The sequence below is a fragment of the Triturus cristatus genome, chromosome 6, assembly GCF_964204655.1.
Source record: "Triturus cristatus chromosome 6, aTriCri1.1, whole genome shotgun sequence".
Lineage (NCBI taxonomy): Eukaryota > Metazoa > Chordata > Amphibia > Caudata > Salamandridae > Triturus > Triturus cristatus.
The window spans coordinates 1,241,844,028-1,241,868,240 of record NC_140589.1 but is presented as its reverse complement, the minus strand read 5'-3'; the positions used below and the strand labels follow the sequence as shown (position 1 = coordinate 1,241,868,240).

Sequence of the window (24,213 nt, the reverse complement as noted above, 5' to 3'; positions counted from 1 at the left end):
GACGTCGGTACTCCAATTTAAAAGAGGAGTCACATTTTCAGTAGATTTCTATGTTGGTCTTACAGAAAGGCAGTTTGTGTTTACTATGCTCAAAATGTAATAAGTCACATTTTGGAATCATATATTTGATTGCAGTTTGTACGAGGGGTTCTGTGATTATATTTAAACATACTTTGGTTATTTTGTTGTCTTCAGATATGAAATTCTTCCTAAAAACCCAAGGTACTTTATTTTAGTTTATCTGTAATGCGTGAACAGAAATGATGCAGGCCAATTTTTCAAATTAACTTGACCTCAAATCAATAGAGTGGTTTTAGAAAAGCAGAAAATACACTTATATATTTAAAGCAAGTGACACGAAAGAACAGATTTCCCTTATACCCGTCAGTACAATATACAAAAGTACCAGATCAAGCATAATCAGTGTAGAATTCTTTTTTTATGTAGCTACTCACAAGATGTTAAAAAATAAAGATTTATACATATGTCTCCTGTGCCCTCCGGGTATGCTATTTTTAACAATAATTTGGTGGAATTATATAGTAATAAGTAACTCGCTATATTTACAAATGAATAACCACAACAAATATTTCTGCTTTTTACAGCAACAAATGATCTGTCAACTCATTAAAATAAGATCTCAGCTCATCCTTTGAGCAGACGCGTTTCATTTAGCGCATTTTCATTTCCAACTGCTTTGAAGCATAAACACATTTTTCAACAATAATCCCGAGCTAAAAATAAAACGTACGCCTAAATGGGCCTATGACTAATACTAAACGGTTACAAAAGTCTTACTTTTACCAGCGGGAAATCATATGCACAGCTACATTTCGGCACAATGGTTATTTTAATAGATGCCCACAAAAGGGCACTCCGTCCCAGTTGGAAGACAGGACCCACTCATGGTCACACCCTTCTGTGCGTCCTGTCACCAACATTGTAGCACGGGTATCATGGACCCTAACGCAAGCAAGGAAAATAGGCCTCCGGGTCGGAATTTAAATACAGATATGACTTGGGTGCAGTGGTCCTCTCTCACAGGCCCCCATTGTCACTGCATCTGCTGCACTAGTAGCTTCGCTCCTGCTTACAGGGCTACGAGTTTCTCATTTTACCCGTCTTGCCTTCATTTCTCAATATCTCCATCGTCTCTTCATATTTATCCTTAAACCCACTCCTACCTAACCCCTCCTCTCCCTCACTTCCCTCACTAGTAATTATCTGCACTATCCCTGACATCCTTATTTCTGTGCCCTCTCTCTTCGGTCTTTGCCGATTTCCTCGCCCTTCACTCATTTCCCTTTCCCTCTCACAAGCATCACCTTCGTCCATTCTATTAACCTTTTTCTTTCTCTCTTTCACCCTCTCCCATTCCTTTATCCCTTTCAGCTGTCTTCTATTCCCCTGATGCATGCCGTTTACACACAAAGCCAGGCCCAAGGCAGACTCTTTGTTTAAAACCATCTGAGTGGTTTGTCTATAAAATAACTGCACCTGGTTTAAGAAAGAATGGGCCCCCACCCACCTCTAGCCCCAGGGCCACTGCACCGGCTGCACAACTGTTAGCTACGCCCGAGTGCCTTAAGCCCTAATGCAGGCAGGAACATTAGGACCTATCCCCAGGTTCTGTAGTAAAGAAGTTATTTACCTTAGGTAACGCCTTTTCTGATAGACTCTAACTGTTGATGATCACCTTGTGAATTTCCCAAAGCACCAGACTGGACCAGGAAACTTTTCAGCAATTCCCTTGTGTGTCTGTAGGTGGCTTGTGCGGCTCAGTGTGGGGTACGTCCCGCCTCAGATGTGAGGTCGGGGACACTATATCAGCACCACCTCCTTGCACTGATGTTGGTTTCTTTCTGATCTCCATCTGCACCAACGGATATGGAGCCATAGAAATCAGAACATGGCAGTGTGCAGACCGGTTACATTGGCATCTTATTAATGGACTGTAAAGGCCATTCTACAGAATGGGAAGGAGGGTGGATCGTCGAGGATTCTGCAGCTAGATAGAGTCTCTACCAGAGAAGGAGTTACCAAAGGTATGTATATTTTTATGATAGAGACTTCTAACCACAGATTCTTAACCTAGTGAATAGATACCAAAGTAGTACGCCTCCTCAGGTGGTGGGTCTGTGGAATGGCTCAGACCAGGAAATCCTGCTGGATACATTGTGCGAAGTGCGTGTCTCGCCAGATCTGGCTATCCAGACAGTAATGATTTATGAATGTGTGAAGGTATGCCCACGTTGCAGCCTACAAAAGTCAAAAACTGGCCCACCATACACCAGGACAGTGGTAGCAGCCTTCGCTCTGGTGGAAAAAGTGTGGATGCCTTCTGGGGGACAGTTTCTTGGCCAACCCATAGCAGATCTTGAGATAGAACACAATCAATCTGGAGATGGCCCTCTTTTGCACAGGTTTGTCTTAGCTCCAGAGAAACCAACAAAAAGATGGTCATGCTGTCAGGAGCCTGGTTTGGTCTAAACAAAAGCTAATTGCTCTTCTAGGGTCAAGGTAGTGGAGTGATTCATACTCCTTAAAGGGATGAAGCGTTGCATAGAAAGCTAGCAAGATAATGGATTGCCCTATGGGCTTGACTATCTTGGGCAGGAATGCCGCTTTTATCCAGGGAATCAGTTTGTTTGAGGAGAATGATATGTATGAAAATACCATAGACAATACCTGCAGTTCACTCATTAGCCAAGCCGATGTTTTGGTGATGTGGAATACTGTCTATATAGTTACTAGAAGAAGACAACTGTACATAGGTTCGAAAGGATTGCATATCAGGTAAGTGAGTACCAAATTAAGGACCCACTGCAGAATCACAAACTATGGCAGGAACATATAGATAATCCTCTTCAGAAAATGCATCTCAATAGGTGACTTGAAAAGGAAGGGCTATTCAGGAAAACGTAGGAAGGCCAAAAGGTAACATCAACTGCTGCCACAGCAAGGCCTTCCTGGGCTAAGGACAATGAAACAGAAGAGCATCTGATAACTGTGCATGCAGGGTTTGGATTTTTCAGGAAGAACACCAAGCAAAAACTTCTCCCTGCATAGAAAGATTTTGAGGATGGATGTGAGACTACCAAGATGACACAAACTACTTCTGGAGGTAGGCTGGAAGCTACCGGCTGTTGCCGCTCATTCTCCATGCAAGGTTGTGCAAGCTTGTGAGCAAGTCTATGTCCTGCTGCTGTGGGAGGAGGTTCTCTGGAAGGGGTAGCCAGATAGGAGGAAAAATGCTCATGGCCAGAAGGTCCAGGTACCACACCCTCCTTGCCCAGTCCGGAGCCACTAGGATGACTAGGGACTGGTCCCCCTTGATCTTCTTCAGTACTCTGGGGAGAAAAGGCATACGTATGGGAATCTTGGCCCCCAAATCTGGCCACAGGTATCTCAGAGAGAACTGCCTTAAGAACTCCAAAGTGCTAAAGTATGCACGTACTCCGTGGTGGAGAATGGATCGAGCCAGGATTCTCTCTATTCTTGATAGATACCCTGTACCACTTCCGAGTGTAACTGCCATTCATAATCCGCTAAGCAACGTCGGCTGAGTTCATCCTCCTTGGCGTTTACAGATCCTGCGGGGGCTGGGAAGGGAGAAACCATGAGCATTCTGTCACTTCCAGAGACGCAAGGCCTGTAGAGAACCCACAAACCCAGGCCACCCTGTTTGTTGTAATACCAGATGGTAGTCATGTTGTCTGTGAGCATACGTGCTCATTTCCCCAAGATAGTTGTGAGAAACACTTTCACCAAGCTAACTGCCCGCAACTCCAACAGGTTGATTTGGAGGAGAGCCACCACTGGAGACCAGAGTCCTCTGATATCCACCTCTCCCAGTTTACCTCACCAACCTAGCAATTATGCATTTGTCACAACTGTTAACTGTGGTTGTGGTAGGGAGAGGGGTCTGCTGCGGTACAACTGAGGTCGGGCAGCCACCACTGCAGGTCTTTTGCAGTCTCCTTCGGCACCTGCACTGCCTCTGACAAGTTCCCTTGGTGCTTAGCCCACTGAGACTTCAGATCCCAACCTCAGAGCCTGCATGTGCCACCTTATGTGGTCCACAAGCAGGATGTAGGAGGCCAAGAGGCACAGAGGCCTCAGAGCTGTTCTCACTAAGACCCAGGTAAAAGGATGAAATATCAGGATCATAGTCTGAATGTCCTAGACTGACTGAGGCAAAGGAATGTTTGGGAAAAGCACTATGTACATAATGGCTACAATAAAGGAAAGCCATTGTGAAGAAATCAGGTCTGACTTCAGCACGCTGATGGAAAAACGTAATGATGTCAACAACTCGTCTGTAGGTGGCTTACGACTGTTTGAAGTGAGCTTGCCTTCAGTAGCCAGTCGTCGAGGTATGGAAAGACTGGAATTTGCAACCTCCGCAGATCAGCTGTGACCACCACCATCACCTTAGTGACCACTTGAGGTGCGCTGATAAGGCCTTAGGGTAGCACAGAGAACCATAAGTGCTCCTGGCCTGCTTGAAACCGCAGGCAATGCCTGTCAGACTACAGGAAGGGATGTGAAACTATGTGTCCTGGAAGTCCAGCGCTACCATCCAGGCTCCCGGATCCAGGGCAGACAGATCTTGGGCCAGGGTGAGCATCTTGAACTCATCCTGCCAGAGGAAAAAGTTCGGAAGGTGAAGATCTAGGATGGAGCAAAGGTCTCCATCCTTATTTGGCATCAAAAGTAATGGAAGTAGTAATCAGTCCCTATCTCTGATGCTGGTACCCTCACTACTGCTACCTTGGTCAAGAGAGCCAGGACTTCTCCTGGGAATATAGGGAAGTGAACCTACAGGAAATGTTGGGGTGTGGTTGGTATGTTTGATGGAACAGACAGGAAGAGTAGAGAATACCCATGTTCTACGATGTGGAGCAACCTTTGCTCTTTTGTGATGCTCCACCATTAAGGGAGGCAAAAGGTGACCCTGACGTACGAGTTACTTACCTTCGGTAACGATGTATCTGGTAGAGACGTTCCTAGCCGCAGATTCCGTCACTTAGAATTATTCCCAGGAGTGAGACTGGACCCAGAAAACTTTTGCCCAGCCTCCCTGCGCGCCGGGGGGACGGCATCACGCGACTCCGCCCAGGTGTCGTCCGCGTAGGTGATGTCAGCAAGGTCAAATAAGTTCCATCCCGGCGTGCCCATGTCAGTTTTCTTCTGAGAACTTTTCCGCACCACAACGCGGAGCCAACAGACAAAACTGTGAGAGTATAGGAACAGTGTGCGAAAGAGCAGAAAAAAAGAATGGTGAGGAACAACACCATAAAGAGCAGTGCCCGGCACTGCAGCACCCCAAGGCAGGGAAAGAATAAAGAACAGAGCAGCAATCCTGCTAGTACAGAGACAGCCCCCCCCCCCTCCGGAGACAAGGGACGTATGTAAAAAGGTCACGATAACATGCAACAGGACTACAACCCCAACCAAAGACAAGGAGGGGGAACCAGTCGGGGACACACAGGGAATGACAAAACTCAAAGACATCCCCATCACAGAGTGTGACAACCCCCATCAGGAACAAGGGCAGAGGCACAGCCAAAAGACCCCAACCTCAAGGATCGCCAAGAGCCAGAAGTACCAATAAACCTTTCCTCCCATGTGACAACGGGAAGGAAAAAAGGGGACAGCCTGACAGAAAGAATGTACTCATAGAAGACACAGCCACCCGCAGGGAAGCAAGTGCAAAAGACCAAATCACAAGCCCTAGCAGAACGGGGAGGATGGGTGGGCCGTGAAGGAATCTGCGGCTAGAATCGTCTCTACCAGATACATTGTTACCGAAAGTAAGTAACTCATACATCTGATAGAGACTACTAGCCGCAGATTCCTTCACGTAGAATAGATACCCTAGCCATACCCAAGGGGAAGGAGGGTCTGCGAGAGGACCCCACCCACCTGGGCACAACAGAAGGCCGCACGGGGGCCGAGTCCGAAGACAGGACGAGGAGCCCCATCCCCCAGGCAAAGGGAAATCCCCGCCAGCAGGAGGCCACCAACCCCAAAAAGGGGTGGGGGGGGGGGGGGGGTCTTGGTAAAAGAAGAGAAAAAGAAGATAGCCTATCCTCACTCAGCAGAGGAAACAAGGCAAGGCGAAAAGAAGAGAAAAAGAAGATAGCCTATCCTCACTCAGCAGAGGAAACAAGGCAAGGCGCAAATAGCCAAACACCCCACGCCCAAGTGAGGCAAGGCCCACTGGAAGCAGCGGAGAAGGCAGGATGACAGTCTCACTAAAGCCCCAAGAAGGCACAACAGTGCAAAAAGAACAAGAGGGCGGCACTGGCAAGCCCCGCCAGACGCCAGGGACACCACAGAACGAAACACTCAAACAAAAAGGCGAAGAAGGTTGCATCCGCAACATACTATAACGCCACAAAGAGCAGAAGCCCGCAGGTGACCACAACTCCCCAGCACATACCAGGGCTATAGAACAGCCAACCCTGCCCCACATAGGGCATGTCATATCCCAAGATATGGGAACCTCTTAGGAAGAATCTTCCGCAGCAGAGGACAACAAAAAAGACCTGCGGCAAAAACCCCCACAGAAGGCCTATCAAGCAGCCAGAGAGGAAACGCAGAAGGCCCAATCTCAGGCCCAGCATGGTGTAAAAAACCCAAAGGAAAAACACACAGTCAAAAAGGGCTGGCCCGCAGCCAACAGAACCACAGCCTCAGCAAGGAAGACTCGAGTGGCCATGAAGCACACAGAACAGACAACCGGGGCGACCCGCCCCAACTTGAGAACAGCTCCAAGAACCAGATCAACACGCAGGTCACTGAGGAGTAGAAGAAGGAGGGGAAGGAGGAGGAGGACGAAACCCCGCCAAGAACCCTGGCTGGCTGAATCCGCATGCGCATGGAACAAAAGAGCACCATCGAAGGGGAGGTCCACCAGCCGTTATCGAACATTCTCTGCGATCAAACTGTCCCTGAAGCCAGGCATGGCAATGAAGGGCAACCGAAGAAGCCATGGCACGACCCAGCACCTTCAAGATGTCCAGAGCGGAGCGAAGGATAAACGCCAGCTCCCGACCATCCAAGACATGGTGTCTCAAATCCACACAGGCACCCTCCTGAGAAGCGGCAGACATAAGGGACTCCGCCGAGTCCCACAAGCAAGAAGTGGCCCTAACCAAAACACACAGTGTGTTAAGGACCCTCAAAGCCGCACTGGTCGAAGCAAATATATTGCGCCCCCAGGAGTCCAGCCAGCGGGCCTCCTGTGACGGGGGAGACAACAGCAGCGGCAAAGCAGGAAAGGCAGACTGCAAAAGGGGGCCTCTGGTCGAAGGGTGGAGAGAAAGGCACACCGGATCACGCGGTGCCGGATGGTGGCGGTGCAGGAGGTGCTGAGGCACCGGGTCCCCCGTGGCGGGACGGCCCCAAGTCCCCAAGAGAGAAGAGTGGAGTGAACCTTCGAATGGAAGCAACAGTTCCCTACCACCAGAGCCCTGATGGAGAACCTCCAGAAGACGATCTGCGGGAAAATGGGTAGCCGGATCACCCATGCGCAGAATTCCCACAGCCGTGGAAACAGCACGGGTGAAAGCCGCACTCGCCTCCGTAGGGCCCCACGGAGGGGAAAGCAGCTCCTCGTTAGGGGACGGCGGCAAGCTAAGGCGGCCATCCCCCAAGCCAACCGGAGGAAGGAAGGGCCAAGGCCGGAAGGAAGAGGGACCGAGGAGTAGGGGACCTGTGGCTCCTCTGGCGAGGAGCGGCCTTTGCATGACGTCGGGGAAAACGCCACGACACGGCGGCCCGTCTCCGGCGAGGATGACACCAGCAACCGCTGAACCTCTGGAGAAGAGGAGGCGCCCGAAGACGACTCAACAACCCGAAGTCGGCCCGGCGCCGTAGAGTCCGCAACCTGAGGCAGGACACCGCCGCCGACCGGCGCCAGAGGAGACGCAGGGGCAACCTCCGACACAGCACACGGCGCAGGAGACCGGAGCTGGGCCAGAGCCGGGGTGGAGAAGGTGCGGCGCCGGAACAGCACCGACCTGACCTCCGACGAGGTAGCCGCCTGCGTGGAGGGACGAGAAGGGCCCGGGGGAGGGACGAGGAGTCCCCCGCCAGCCGCGACCCGCGACATGGTGAGATGGGACCTCTGCCGACCCCTGTGGTGCCGCCAGGGCCAGCAGCCGCCGGTGCCGTAGTGTCGTCACCTTGGCCTGGGACAAGGCCGTGGCCTGTCCCGAGGACTGAGAGGTGCTCGGGGGTGTGACCCGAGCCCCAACGGCACCACATCCTCCAAGTCGGGATCCGAACCAGTCTGCGCCAGGGCCGGAGCCGCCGGCGACGCCGAGGAGGGCCCCGCACACTGCAAGGGATCCGCCGACGTCCCAGAAGGGGAAGGAGGAGGAGGAGAAGCCAGCGAGGCCTGCAAAGCCGCCGCATATGTCTCCATTTGGGCTCTGGTCGCCTCCACGCCGGGAAAGGGCGGATAAGGGGACAACACGCGGGGTCGCACCACCCGCGGAGAGCCCACGCCCCAGACAGGCCGGAACCCGACCCTCGGGGACAAACTGCGACACTTACCAAGAGGTGAGCGGTGCTCTTGCGACCTGGGAGAAGATCGAGGTCGGCGAGGGAAGCCACGGGTTCGAGAACCCTCCGCAGGGGCCGGGCGAGATGACGCCGACCTGGACACACGAGCCAAAAGAAGTTTCATTCGGCGCTCCCGCCGGGATTTCAGCTTCATCTGCTGGCACGCCTCACAATCAGTGGAGTCGTGGTGCTCCCCCAAACACCACATACAGATGGGGTGAGGATCCGTCGCCGACATGAGGCGGCTACACGACGAACAAGTTTTAATGCCTGAAGGCATTCGCACACTGTTCCCACACGCGCAGCAATAGCGTAAGGGAAAGGCCTAAACACGCCCAGAGTACAAACCGGATCCGCGTTGCACGCGGAAAAGGGAAAAACTGACGTGGGCGCGCCGGGGTGGGACTTATGTGACCTCGCTGATGTCACATACGCGGACGACGCCTGAGCGGAGTCACGTGATGCTGTCCTCCCGGCGCGCAGTGATGCTGGGTAAAAAGTTTTCCGGGTCCAGTCTCACGCCTGGGGATAATTCTACGTGAAGGAATCTGCGGCTAGTAGTCTCTATCAGATCTCCAACTTGGCGGTCATGAGCTGCCAAGGACAAATTAAAGTGATTTTGCAGTGGCGGCATAGGGTGGGACCTGGCTAGTTAGTGCATTGTCTCTGTGGGCATGTAAGCTGCCCGCCTGCTCCTTGGTCTCACCCTCGAAAGGACTGGGAGGCCTATTGCTGAGGCAAGTATTGGTTCTCTGCCTCTGCTGATATCATAAAGAAAAACACAAAAAACTGATGGATGGAATACCGAAAATTGTCAAAGATTCCCCCCTAGTCACAAATCTGGGTTAAATCCGTCGTTTTTTGCTCAACATGCCACATCATTTTGGACTCCGCCATATGCAAATCGGTCTTGACCCAGCTCTCCATGGAAATAGCCCAGCCCGAACTGCTAGGCCAGGTCCTCCTTAGACAGGAAAAACAAGCATCCTCGGACCAGTTTTGGGATATCACCCTCATCAACCAGACTACCTTGAATCCTAGCACAGTGAGCACCGGACCCATATCTGGCAAACCTTAGAACTTAGGGGGACTATAGCAACTATTTGCATATGGCTGGGTCCAAACTGCTGTGGCATGTTGAGCAAAAAAACAATGGATTTAACCCACATCTGTGACTGGGGGTGAATGTTAGACAATGTTCAGCATCCGCCCATCATCTTTTTGTGTTGCTGTAGTCACCCTATGAGGGAAGGGTATGCCCAGACGTGGGCCCCATTCTCCCGATAAGATATCGAAGAAGGTTAATTTGCGGAATATAGTGGTTTGTATGAGCATGTGTAATTAACAACAGGTAACATTTCACTCATAATAAGACAAAATAAAACAATTCAAGTTGTTAATATGCCTACTGGAAAACTTACTATATACTGCAGCTCACATATTCTAATCCAGTAAAATAGACAGGCAGAGGTAAACTGGCCTACTGCGTAGATCTACTTGCAATCTACAGACGGCAAGTTTCAATCTCAGTAAATTTTCTCTAAGAATGATTAAGGTGCAGAAATCTGTGTAGCCTGGAAAGTGAAGATTTCAACTCCTCTGGGATCAACTCCACTTTCAAACCTTCTATGGTTGGCAAATCGAAAAAAACTGAATTTGGTTGTAACAGCACAGCTGTGACAGTAGGCCCATTTCATACTAACAGCTACCCCTATCCACTCTTTACAAGTAGAAAATGTCTTCCAACAATCTGGTTGAATGGATATTTATCAATAAAATAAAACTGAAAGACAACTTTGAAAAGATAAATGCGAAATTTAGAACTATGGGCCAGATGTACTGCTTGGACAAAGCGGTAACAAATGGCACACTTACTTTTTGAGACAAACATTTTTTAATTTTAGACCCGACCTATAAATGAATAGCTTTTTTTTCAAAATAAGGAATCGCAGGGTGCCACAGAAGGACCTGCCTAATTAATATTTATTAGATAGTCGTAATTTGTGACCACTTGCGATTGGCTATAATCACAAGGATCGTGGCCTGCAAGGGACAGCATACCATCATCCCTGTCACTGCATTGCAAAACTGAAAACTTGTTCTTATTAAAGCATCCAGAGTTCCTTAGAGGAACCTGCGCTGCCCTAATAAAAGATCCAAAAAAATAAGAGTTCTCAGTTTTAGAAAACTTCAGTGAGAGCAAACCACTGCTTGTTCCCCCCCGAAGCTGCCACTCAGATTCCCAAAGGATAAAAGGTTGCAAAGGAGACCCTTCCTTTTTGCTAATCTGTTACCACCTCAACATGAGAGTCGGCAACTGAACTATAGTTTGCAATCAGAACTGCAGTCGCAATTTATTAATACATACCATACTGACTAACAAATAGGAAGGAACGCCCCCTACACTTCCCTTTCAAATTGAGATTCGGTAACCACATTTTCCATTTTGGAATTACTTTACTGAATCGCAAAATGGGGTTAGTACACATAAAAATGGATTTTGCAATCACAATCCTTGGGATATAGCGACTTCAAGTACCCTTAGTACATCTAACCCCTTCACAGTGAAGACGGTCAGCAGAAAAGGAAGAGCAAAGATATGCCGGCTCTGAGCACATTCCACACGTTCCTCTTTAAAACGTAAAACAAGAAATAATTTTCTGTACTTCTGTTCTGCTTTCTCCCATTCCACACTAGGAAACAACATAAAAGGAATTGAATACTCTGGCATCCTCCAGTTACCCCTCCCCATCAAAGCCAACATATTTTGGCCTTCTGTGTCTGAACTCCCAACTAGCTCAAAAGCTGATATCCAGGGTAGTGGGGGGATAGTACACAACATGTGTCATTTTTCTATGCAGCAACTCATAACTGAGCCATCAGCAAGGTCTAATGGCATATAATCACTCCCTTTGATTTGCATGCCCTGTTATCACAGCCAAAATGGGTCAAAAGCAAAATTTGTAAGGTTTAGGGTAAAGCCTTGCTCACTCTGCCACTGGATTCAAGATAGCCTGGCTGTTGAGGGGCGTTACCCCAAAACCGGTCCGAGGATGCTTTGTCCTGGTCCAGGGAAGACATGGCTTGGCTGTTCGGGCAGGACTGTTCTCATGAGGAACAGGGTCAAGACTGATTTGCATACAGCTGTGACTGAACTGGGGTGGCAAAGTGAGCTAAATAAAGATGATGGATTCAACCCAGATCTGTGACTGGGGGTGAGTGACTGAAAAGTTTCAGCGCTCCGTCCATCATCTCTTTGTGTTTGCTTAGAGTAAACCACGTCTGTACCTGGGGTGCAGTTGACCCCAGGTGACTCCTTAACAGAAAGAGTGTAATCCACTCAGTCTGCTAACCAGTTTACCAGTGGGGAAATACGTGCCCCTTTCAATAAATATATACCCTAGTTACATCTAGTGGCGCTTAAGAATAGGGGAGCAAGTCCATTAGACCCCCTTCTCCCCTAGTGGCGCTTAAGATTAATGAAAGAAGACAGGACTACAGCTCTCGGGAACACTGAGCTGTACTTTCGCCAGACCCCTTCTGGACCATTTATTTATGTAGTTGTGGTGGGGGCAAGTCATACAGAGCGTATACTTATCGCCTTACAGTCACCATGTCATCAAAGAAAAAAAAAGGCCAATCATGCTTCGCCAACAAAAATGAACGGCAGAATCTATAAAAAATATATATATTTATGCACTTTTCATCCTTTGTTTGTGAAGCTCTGTTTACTATAGTTGGTTAGGATCTTCATAGGGCGGTACCATTGCATAGAGGGTTTTGCGTACTCCTGGGTAGAGTGTACGTTGGTTAAGAATTCTTTAGTATGACCTCGGTTGGAGAATGCGGAGGCAAAAGTTGCGGGCTTGGCCACCGGGCTGGAAAAAGTTACTTTCTAAGACTCTTCCTCCTCACCTTCCCAGTTGTGCTTACTACGTTGCTGAAAGCCCATGCCAAACACGTCTCCTAAACGTAGCACTCGCATTCATTCCTGTCCTGTCTGTCTGTCTGTTTAAAGAGGTCGGCGCACCAAGGAAAATAGAACACACACTAGTAGAAAGGTGTGTACTGAGTTCATCAAAAGATCAGTTTTGTTTTAGAATTCCTTTTCTACCACACAATATTCCGTGATATATTTCCCCAAGAACAGCCAGGCTTAACAGCTTATTAAATGTACAATCTTGAGCGGACCTTAGTTCTTTTTCCAAATCATTTAACGTTTCGAATAGTTTAATTGGGTCAAAATGTCAATGCGGATACAAAACGATCACTGCTGGAAATGGGCAAAATAAATTGAATGTGTGCATTAAAAAAACACATAAGGAAATTCAGCACCACCGATGTTGGGACTACTATTCTGGTATTTGTTTTCTTTGACGAAAATACTAGTTTGGGAGGTGTGTTTGCCGGATTATAATTAGATGGCCAGTCTGTTTTATACCAATTTTACTTGGAAGCCCTAGCTTGAGCCAACGGTTATTCTACCAATTTCCTAGCATGTCGATAGGCTGAGGGCAGTAAGACCACATCAAATTCAAATCACCCCACGGTTTCCGATCCTTTTTTCCATAAATGTCTTTACTGGCATTTAGAGAAAATCAATCGTCCAAAAGAAGAATACATGAGAACTACAAGCAGTGACACTGCGCTATCCGACAATCAGACAGATGCTAGCGAATTATTCCTCCCTGCATCCACAACTTACTAAACTGGTACTTGGTAGATTTGTCCAACAGTAAGTTAGTAAAGCATTCGAATATTCTTTTGATATGGTATGATCTGATATTTAAGTCTAAAATTGGTTTGGCTGCAAAAACAGCTGAGCGTAAACAGACATTGGAAGGGCCAAGGGGGCACCATCGCTAGTTGACTATCTAAATTATTAAGCTTTTGTCTGCAGACCCCAATATGTATAGTTATGATGGGGTTACTGGAGTTTTAGCATTATCAACAAGTAAGGTTCCTTAACTATAAAATTATCGTGCCCCAAGTCCATTAGAACCCCTTCCATTACCAACCTCGGGAAGTCTGCAACCTAGTGCTAGAAACAAGCTGTGCCTTTGCAGGACTGCAATGTAAAATAAAGACAAGGGCAGGCACGGCGCACACTTGCATCACCTTTGTATCAAACAAACTGTAAGCTTTACTTTCATACTCTTGTTCTCCAGTTTATCCCTGTTCCATTTCAACACTTGAAAAAACACAATCAAGTGAAGGTCGCTGGGAGGATAGTAACAGCATAGAACAAGCAACAGGTGAATACATGACATTGGAATGAATGGCTGAAATGACCACCCGCGCAGTAATGCTCTCAGAGTCCTCGTCAGGTGGATACGTCAAATCTTTCATATGATAACATGGTCTAAAAAGTCACACAGTTTGCCTTTTATCAGACAGTGAACATGAACTACAGGTACATTTTTATAAATTAGCAATGCATTAAGAGTGAAACATTTTGGCGAGTTAAGCATTTAACTATGTACCATGCCCTTTCTACCTGCTCTGCCTAAGAGGTACATGCCTTCAGCTTTATCCCCTCTTCTAATGTCTTCTCACAAAGGCTAAAGCAGCGAACAGCAAGTGCAGAATTTAGACCTCATTTGTAATTGTGGTGCCTAGGGAAAATCTTAGTTGGTGTGTGATGTTAAAAAATTAGGTATCTAGTTAAAGAGGATCACAAGATCGTCCATTTGAGTAACTCGTATGGTAATAACGAAGATGAGTGACCGAAGTTTACTGTCGAGGTTGAGGAGGATATCCAGTCGTATTTTGAATTTCAGAAGATAAAATAAACCATACAGAATCTCATACTAACTAAGGTGGCAGGCCCAGACAACCTCCCTGCAATTATAATAAAAAATAATGTGGATCAGTGGGCAAGTGCCCATCATGCCACCTTTCAAAACGATTTGTCCTCTGGGAGTTTTCCATAGAGTTGGAAAGGCACAAAAATTATTCTGATATATAAGAAGGATGATACCACGATGCCCAAGAATTTCCGCCAAATCAGCCTGCTGGATGTGGGGGAGAAAGTATTCTCCAAAGTACTATAAAGTCTAATAAAAACTTGGGTGGAGCACAATAACAATCGCGGTTGAGCAAGGTGGCTTTAAAGAAGGCCACTCAACAATCGACCGCTGCCTTAGTTTATAGGCAATGGCAAAGAAGTATATTGAGTCAAGGGGCCGATTATTTTGCTGTTTTATTGATTTACCAGGCTGCTTTCGACTTGGTCGATCGCAAGCTGCTGTGGGATATACTGATGCGGCACGGAATCAACAAGGCGCTGCTCTTTCTTATACAGGAGCTACACAGTCAGAACTGGGCCAGAGTGATCTTAGACACAATCGGGACACTATTAAAGAGAAGTCAGATAAAGAACAGCCTACGACAGGGCTATGTCCTGGCTCCCTTATTATTCTCTTTATTTTTGTCTGCTCTACCAAACATTTTAAAGAAAGTAAATGGTCTTTGCCTACTATACGCCGATGATTTGGTGACAGTAGACATGACGGAAGTGGGACTACAAAAGAAACTGGATTTCTTCAATGACTAGTGCTTAAGCAAAAGACTCAGACTCAAGGTTGACTCGGAGAAGACATAGATAATGGAGTTGGGGAAAGAAAAGGGGGTTTTAATTGGTGCTTTGGCGGAAATAAAGTTGATGTAGTCGACAAATATAAATACTTAGATATGTAGTCTGATCCTAGGTCAAATTGAATAAATCATGTTGAATCACTAAAAATGACAGCATTGTCCTTGGTATGGGGCTCAAAACAGTTTAGCCAGGAGTATGGCGGGCCCTCTCTATGCCCCATACAGTCTGCCTTTAATGCAATGGTCTGACCCCAATTCTAATATGGGATGAAGTGCTAACCCTAGGTGGCGCATTAGATTGGAATCCTCGAGAGTGTAAATGTGTGTAGAGGCTCCTCGCATTGTCGTCCCAAACCATGATTTAAGCCATAAGGGTTGGCCAGCTAACAGCCTGGAGCTATTGCGGGGTACAAGCTACACTGAAATTCTGGCGGAGACTGAATAGAAAAGGAAACCCCCAAATTATCACACCTCTGCAAAGCGGATACGGATAGAGTCATGTCACTAACCATGTCATGAGTGATGTAATATGCAACATCATCAGCAGTGCATTGCGGGGGCACAAGTTATAGTTAGCTCAGCTAACTATAATGGCTGAATTTCACAGGTTTTGTATGAGTGAAATGTCAGCGTAACTGTAACGTTACTGTAAACTGTTTGTTTTTTCAGTGAATTTTTCAGTGTTTTTAAATGCTAATTTCTAACTATAAAGTCCCTGAAATTTGTGTTTCTTTCAGTGAATTTATACGTTTTATTTTTTTTATCTAGCAGACACATTTGCAGAGTGATGGAGAAAGGGGGCTAGGCCTCCAACCAGCTCTCAGGAATTACACTGCGTAGGACTTGAAGGAGGTACCAGGAGGTCCTCTTGGACCCCAAGGTCCCTCTGGAACAAAGTGGACTTCATCCCCCAACCAGAAGAGCGAGCCCTCTGAAGACCTCTTAGCAATCCCACTTTGTGTGACTTACTGGAAGTAACAAGAGACGTAATTGGCCCCAAGGACGTCCTTGTGAGCCAACTACCCCCAGGATTGCTGAGTTCTGATACCAAGCCACGCCCCCTTTCTTCACCACTCTGCAAACGCGCCTCCTGGCGCACTGCTGTTTGGGGGATGAAGTCCACTTTAGCCCTCAGGCCGCAAAGGGACCTCATCGCCCCACCAGCAGTGCGCTGAGAGGCGTGTTTGCAGAGTATCCGAAAATAAAGGCTGACCACCTCTCAGCAATCCCACTGTGTGGGGCTTACTGGAGGCAACAGATGGGATAGTTGGCCCCTAACGACCCTCAGTAGCGAAGGGGACTTCATCCCCCAACCCAGAGTGCACCAGGAGGCGCATTTGCAGAGTAGTGCAGAGAGAGGGCGGGGCCTTCGGCAAGTTGCCGGTTTCATTTTCTTTTCTATTTTAGGAAGGGGGCTGTGTGCCCCCCCCCCCTTCCCATGATCCTTTTTGGGCTCTGGGGACCCCATTTCCTAGAGCCTGACCCTTTTTATTTGTAAATAAAAAAGGAGAGGGGCCGCGGGCGCCCCCTTCCTGAGGCCAATTTTGGCCTGTGACCCCATCCCCCAGAGCCAGGTCTTATCTTTTTTCTTTAAAATAGGTAGGGGGGCCTAACATGAAGCTCCCTCTGCCCAAAAGAAATTCTGCATTGCTTCATGCAAGCAAGAGCACCATGCTAATTCAACACTAATCTAATGGGTTCCAGAGTAGCGTGCAACGCGCCAAAAAACCGCTTCAAAACCCCATCAGGGGTAGCAAGCGCCATATAAATACAAACCTCTTTCCCTCTTCTATCCCGCCACCTACCCATCTCTATCCAAATAACTGAATAACATATCCACCACTCAAATTACTTCATATTTTATTATACTAATTTTCAACACTAATCCTTTATGGGTTCCGGAGTAGCGTGCTACTCGCCAGAAAAGCGCTTCAACACCCATCAAGGGTAACAGGTGCTATATGAATGCAAACCTTTCTTCCCCTTCTACCCCTCTGCTATCCTTCTCACTCCAAATAACTGACTAATATCCACCGCTCAAATTACTTTCATATTTCACCATACTAATTCAAAACTAATCATTTATGGGTTTCCGTAGTAGCGTGCTTCAACAGCCCATCAGGGGTAACCAGTGCTATATAAATACAAACCTTTTTTCCTCTTCTATCCTTCCGAATCTAAATACCTGACTAACCTAGCCACCACTTAAAATCTACTTGCATGTTTCCCTATACTAATTCAACACTAATCCTCTATGGGTCCCGGAATAGCATGCTACTTGCCGAAAAAAGCGATTTGATGCCTAGTCAGGGGTAGTAGGCGCTATACAAATGCAATTACAATACAATACCATGGCGGGAGCATTAGAAAGTTGCCATGTCCCAGAGGTGGGCACCCCAGGACATTGCTGAAGCCGGCCCTGGGGAGGTGGCGGTCCCAAGAGCCATGGAGGGCTCCTGGAGGGGTGCCGCACAGTCCCACTCCCATCTTCTCTATAGCCCCAGGAGGTGGTGGTCCCCAGGGCGGACCCTCGCCTTTACTTATTGTGCCCCGGGGAGGTGGCGGTCATTGGGGCTGCATGGGGGGGCAGGAGCCCCCCTTGCATGGTGTAATGTAGGAGTTAGTGGTCCGCTGGGCAGCGGGGGGGGGCCCGCATTTTATTGTAAATAGCCCTGGGGAGGTGGCAGTCCAGGGTGGGGTGGGGGTGCCCGGACCCCATGCATTTTAATGAAAATAGGCCTGGGTAGGTGGCGGTCCGGGGGGGGGGGCGCACTTTATTGTAAATAGCCCTAGGGAGTTAATGGTCCCCGGGACTTGGTGGGGGGTTCAGGAGCCCCCCCCCACGCATTCATTTTAAGCAGAAAGCCCCGGGGAGGTGGCCGCCGCCGGGCTGTGGGGTCCCGCGTAAGCCAGGACATCTCATTTTAACATTGCCACCGGGACCTGGCCCACCCGGGGGTTCAAGGAAACGAAACGCTGGAGCTACCTTTCTGTTAAATTTGGTGTAATTCCATTCAGAAGTTCAGGCTGTAGCTGTGTCAACAGTTTCCTTTTTATTTTTTTGTAATTTTATTTTTGCTTTTGAAATATCAACAGTTTCCAATGGAAATTAACCCGGAGAAAAAGCATTTTGGGACCTCCCTTTTTCTCGGCCCCCACTTGACAAATCACTCCAAAATTTTCAACACGGCAGCTGAAGTGAGTAGGGCATTCGTTTTAAAATTTTCACGAAGATTCGTCAAACGGCACCAAAGATATTGGCAAAAGAAAAAAACGCTCTTTGAATAGAAACAAGGTCCTAACTATAACTACCTACTGGCTACCGCCACTAAAAAAAACAACAAAAAAAAAAAAACACATTGTTGTAGCCTTTGTTTGGCCACAAAATAACCATAAACATTAAAATCGTCTTATTAAAATAGGCAAACTGTTACATTTACCACTCTTGCCCAAAACACTCAATTTTAAGAAATTAAAACAACATTTTTATGTTGATTCTTTTTGCTATGGTAGAGAACATTAATACACTAAATGAAATATTCATCTTTACCTTGATCCACACTGCAGAATTCATTAGTGGAAAAGGCACCGTTTCAGCATGCCTGCTGAATTGCTATTAAGTGCTATGAGAGCTCCAAACCAGCAGCCTGAATACTAATGGCTGTTCCAGCGATCAAATGAAGCTTCTTTTTGATACACTGTGATTAGCTGGGGTTGTGTTCCTGAGCTGAATGTAAGATGTATGTTAACTTAGACAATTTCCAACCGCTGGGCTGAGGGCTGCAGGTGACCTTGAAGAGTCTGTTCAGTTTTGAAAATACTACAAAAACCCAAGAGTAGTTCCCAGTACTGTGAGATTATCCACTAAAACGCACCACAAAACACTGAGGAGGCATTTGGTATAATCACATCCAAAGAAGTTTTGTTCTAGGAATAAACCAGTTATGATCGCCAAGCCTATCGTAAAAATGCAGAGATTGGCTCTTAACTACTACTGTTTCCCCAAGTAAAAATTCAAAAAGAGTCTGAAGAAAGGGGTAACATTAAGCAGACCAGGATAATATTAAGCAGACTGGTTAGAAACTTGGAATATGAATGTTTCTGGACTCATGATGTGAATTATACCATTTGTGTTTTGTTTTGTTTACTGCAGTGCCATGATGCTCCCACAGTTGAAACTACCAAAATAGACCAGTGAGAATGCATTGCCCAGGTGCTCTCTGACACCAATATCCTTTACTTGCCTTTTCATCCTATAATGCTATTTCTGATCACGCCCATAATTGTGTGGTGGGCAACTAAAGCAATTAACACCCCAAGAAGAGTGAGTTCACTGGTGAGCAGCAAGCAATGACCACTCAGCAGAAATTCATGCGGCATCTATGTGTAGAGAGACCCATTTCTTAGAGGCAAGTTAAACCTTCAACAACATTCCACCAGCTGACACAAAATTAGACCTTTCCGCGAACTTCTTTATTAGGGAGACTGTGATTTGGGTAATTACTACTTTTAGAACCAACTGCTTATACTGTAAATTACCAAGGTATATTGGTGTCCTTGCTGTTCCGGTCGACACCTCACTCCATAGGAAATAGAACTTTTTAATATTCCCACGTGCCAAGCTGGATCTGGAAACTTGTAATAGTAGTTCTTCGCTGGTAGGGTGTGCTGGCAGAGGCTGCATAGTTGGAGAGTAATGTTGATAAGGTCCGCCTCCCAGAAAGACACCAAGGTGATCTACCCTGAGTCCGTGGCAAATGCTGAGGCGAATCCTCTTCCCTTCTCTTTTTATTTTTCTTCTCTTCTTCAGCATCTTGAAGGACGGAGAACAGTACAACTTAGGACCCGGATGCTCATTGAACGCGTCATTAAAAGTTGGCCTCCCCTTCCATAATGGCCTTAATGTACAAAGCTGTACTCTTCATATGATTCTGAGTCATGCTTTGCCCTCTGGCAACACAGGCAAACCTTATGGAGGTCAGATAAGGACATCTGTCCATGGTAGGAGTACAAAGATGAAAGCCTACTTTCTTAACTGAAGGGGGGGAGGGGGGGGGGGGGGGTTGGGACATCCCCAAGCACTGCCCAAATAGAATTTAGACGAGAAACATTTTTAAGGATGTGAAAATTAACAGAGACTAGCTTTAGATTTGCGTCAAAGGGTGTTCAAAAAGGGTTGACATCAGTGCACCGGGGGAAGCTACATGGCTCCACTGATATCACACCTGTGCTACTACCGGTGCCGAGGTAAAGCCAGCGCCACCAACCAGCAGAGGAGTGCCATAACAAAATTTGCTAGGTCCATTCCAGCACCTGGGGATATTCAAAAGGTCAGGAATTTGCATGTAGAACTGTCTATCAAAACTAAGTGTTAACTGATTATGATCCAGTGCTGTCTGCAGTTTTTTGCAAACAGATAATCCTTCATGAATAATGGAAGTTGAGGAAATAGCTGGTGCGTCAAATCTAAGCATTCATGTTGTCACATTTATTTTGAATCTTTGTGAACGTCACTAGTCACAAACATCAAAGCCATGAAGAAACTCTGCACAGTACACGCCTTGGCGACGCAGATTTTCACATTAACCACATACACAGGTTATGCTGGTTTAAAAATACAAATCAGACTTAAAATATCAGCACATATCACACCTTCTCCACGAAAACCATAACTCACTTTTTCCTTGCTTTATCTAGCTTATGTCGGTCCCTCTGCCCCATCACATTCTTTATGCATTCAGACTACCACTGCAAGATTCTCTTAGTTAATGAAAGAGAACTTATGAAAATACACAAGGGCACTAAGAACTGAAATGTAGAAAAGAATCAACAGGAGATACACAGACAAGGTGAAGATAGATTTAGACATCCATGCACTTGAGCTGAGCCAACACACCATTGAATAAGGCCTTTGCTAATAACAGTGGGAGCTGCATTCTAGGCAAATGTACATGAAAAGTATTAAAATTCGTTGAAGGCAAAAAACTGTCAGCCACTTCTTGTGATCAAAAGCGTGGGAATACTCGTTACTCAAGTCTAATGCGGACGAATATTCACCTGAATAAAGTATGTTTTTGACCACAACCAGAATCACAATCATCAATTTGATCAGAAGTAGTTTCTGGTTTATGCATGAAGGTATAAAACTGCAAGTTACTTACATTTGGCAACTCTTTCCAGCGGATATTGTCATCTTCTCCCAGATTACTCTTTGAATACCCCATCAAGCCGCAATACAGAAATAAAACCCAGTTATTCCTCCCAATTAGAGCTACTTGGCATGGTTTCACCTCTAACTGTGCATGCCTGTTGCTCTGCTGGATACGACATAACAAGTCCTTATAAAAGTTACTTAACTTCAATAGCAATCTTTCTGGAAGATTCTCTATTTAAATCCAGATTTCTCAACTTTGAATATTCCCGACACTAGACTTAATCTGGAAATTGTTGGCGCAGTAAGGGGTGTTGACTCCAGGCTGCCACAGAACTTGGAGACAGAAGTATAAAGCTCCCAGCCTGGCGCCCCAAACTCTGTATTACTCATTTTGTTTTTTTACATCTTTTGATATGGAATGAGAAGAATGACATATGTAAAAAAGGTGCAGTGTAATAACTAACTTGGCATCTTAATAATGGACGGTAGAGTTTTCTTCAGAATGGGGAGGTCTAGTAGGTAGATAAGAGTATTTAATAACTAGAAAGATTTTTTACTAAAGGTAAGGAGCTTTTCCTTCTGATAGATAGCTCTCACATCTAAATAGAATCCCAAGCAATGCTCCCCTTGGAGGAGGGTCTGAAGAAACTTACATAGGGAAATACTACATGTCACTGCTCTGCAAATGTCTTCAACTGGCACACCCATGAATAAAGCAGCTGTAGAGTACTTTGCTCTAGTAGAGTGTGCTCGGATCCCCTCCGACCGCTCATTCTTCACCAGAGCATAGTAAATCTTGATACACAAGATATTCCATTGAGAAAGACTGTTTACATATTTTCGGTTTTTACTGCCTGCATAGCCAACAAAGAGCTGATCATCAGATTTAATGTCTTTCGTATGGCTAAAGCAGAAATTCACAGCACGTCTAAAATTCAACCAGTGCAGACTCTCCTCTTCCTTAGAGGGGGTGAGTAAAAGATTGGTAAGATAACTGACTGTCTTAGGTGAAAAGGGGCCAACATCTTAGGAAGAACAGCAGCATTAGCTCAGAGTATTAGCTTGCTAGAAAGAAGCATGGGAAAGGAGGATCTGTGCTTAAGGCATGACACTTGTTAAGTTTGATAGCTTAAGTGATGGCGACTAAAAGTATATTTTTTAAAGTAATAAATCTCAACTGTTAACTATTGCAAGGGATCAAACTGAGATCCCATCAAAAATGTCAATACTAGCTTTAAGTCCCACTGTAGCATGATAAATGAAACCGGTGGCTACGTTTTCATAACCCCTTCTAAACATCTAACCACCACAGGTGTCTTGAACAGGACAGTTGTTCTGGGAGACATAAAAAGGCTGATAGATACCCTTTAACCGCGGCTACCGCGTAACCTCATTAAGCTACAGACAGCACAAAATGCAGTATACCAGGCAAAAATTCATTCAAAGGGTCTACATCATTGTTGGTACACCAGGATACAAAGTTGTTCCATCTCCATAAACAGAGCGATTATGTCAAGGGGTGACGTTCTGAAATTATCATATCAACCATCTCTTGTGGTAATTGGAAAAAAGTCTGATGGCCCCACTCAAGTTAAACACATGAAAGTGTAGACTTTGAAGATCGAGGCGGAGGACGAGCCTCACAGTCTCTGCTTAGGACAGCAGGTCCACTCTGAGTGGGAGATAAAGAGGGGAAAACAGGGAGAGGTGCTGTTGCTCTGTGCACCACATTTGTCCACCAGCTCAGGGAAATGAGGATTGCTTGGGCCCAGCCATGCTGGATCTTCATCAGAGCTTGAATTATCAAGGATATAGGAAGAAACACGTAGAAAATTGGTAGCTTCCAATTCAACTGAAACATGTCGCCCATTGTTCAATGCTATTGATGTTGGTGAGCACTGAACAGTGAGCAGTGTCAGATTTAGAAAACAGGTCCACCTGAGACTTTTCCCCAGAACTAAAATATACGTAGCCATTTCTGTAGATGCCACTTATGATCGGCGACATGCTGCCAAATGAGGCAGTCAGCCCTAATATTCAAACTCAAATTAGCAACCATCTATTTCCCCTGTTGATTTCCCAATGGAAAGAGCCATCAGTGCCTTCTGACAGAGAAGATGATGCCCCTAGTACCCACTATTGTTGATGCAACACATCGTGGTCCAGTCCAAATTTGGACGAACTAAACGCAAAGGGAGAGGAGGAAGGCCTTGAGTGCCAGGCGGACCACCCATAGTCCTAGCAGATTAATAGGTAATGTCTACTCTTATGGAAGCCAGAGCCCTCGGATTTCCAGGTCCCTCAGATGAGTGCCCCACTCAGAGGGAGGCGTTTCTGTCTCTACCGTGGTCACCGATAGTGGCGGTCAAAAAGATCTTCCTCTAGACAGGTTGTCCTCTATATCTCAGCAGTTCATTTCCGCTGCAGTGTTTCTAGATACCACTGTGGAATCTGCTTTATCTTCTAGGTACTGAACCACTAATTGAGGACGCAAAACTGGATAGCACTCATGTGTCAATCTGCATGAGTAACCAGGAGAATGACGGATACCAGACAGAGTAGCTTCAGGATCATTTGGACAGGGATCTAAACTGCCGGAAACATCACAATCATGTCCCAAATGTCTTGGATTCACTGAGGAGGAACAAACGCTCAGAGTAGGATGGTATCCAGTACTGCCGCTATAAACAGGAGGCGCTGGACGTTGAAATTAGGCATACTGATTACAAATCTCTGGTATGTTGTCATTTGCAGATGGAACACCACCATCTGTGGCGAACCCGCTTTGAGCAGCCAGTCATCCATATACAGGCACACTGTGATTCCAGAGCTCCTCAGATGAGCTGCCACCACCGCCATCACCTTGGGAAAGATATGGGGAACCA

The 24,213-nt window shown here is 46.5% G+C and overlaps 1 protein-coding gene across 1 annotated transcript in view; it reads right to left on the bottom strand.

Moving 5' to 3' along the window:
• Positions 1–24,213, bottom strand: part of BIRC6 (baculoviral IAP repeat containing 6) — a 1,973,616-nt gene that overhangs the window by 193,782 nt on the left and 1,755,621 nt on the right. The gene's annotated exons all lie outside the window — the stretch shown is intronic.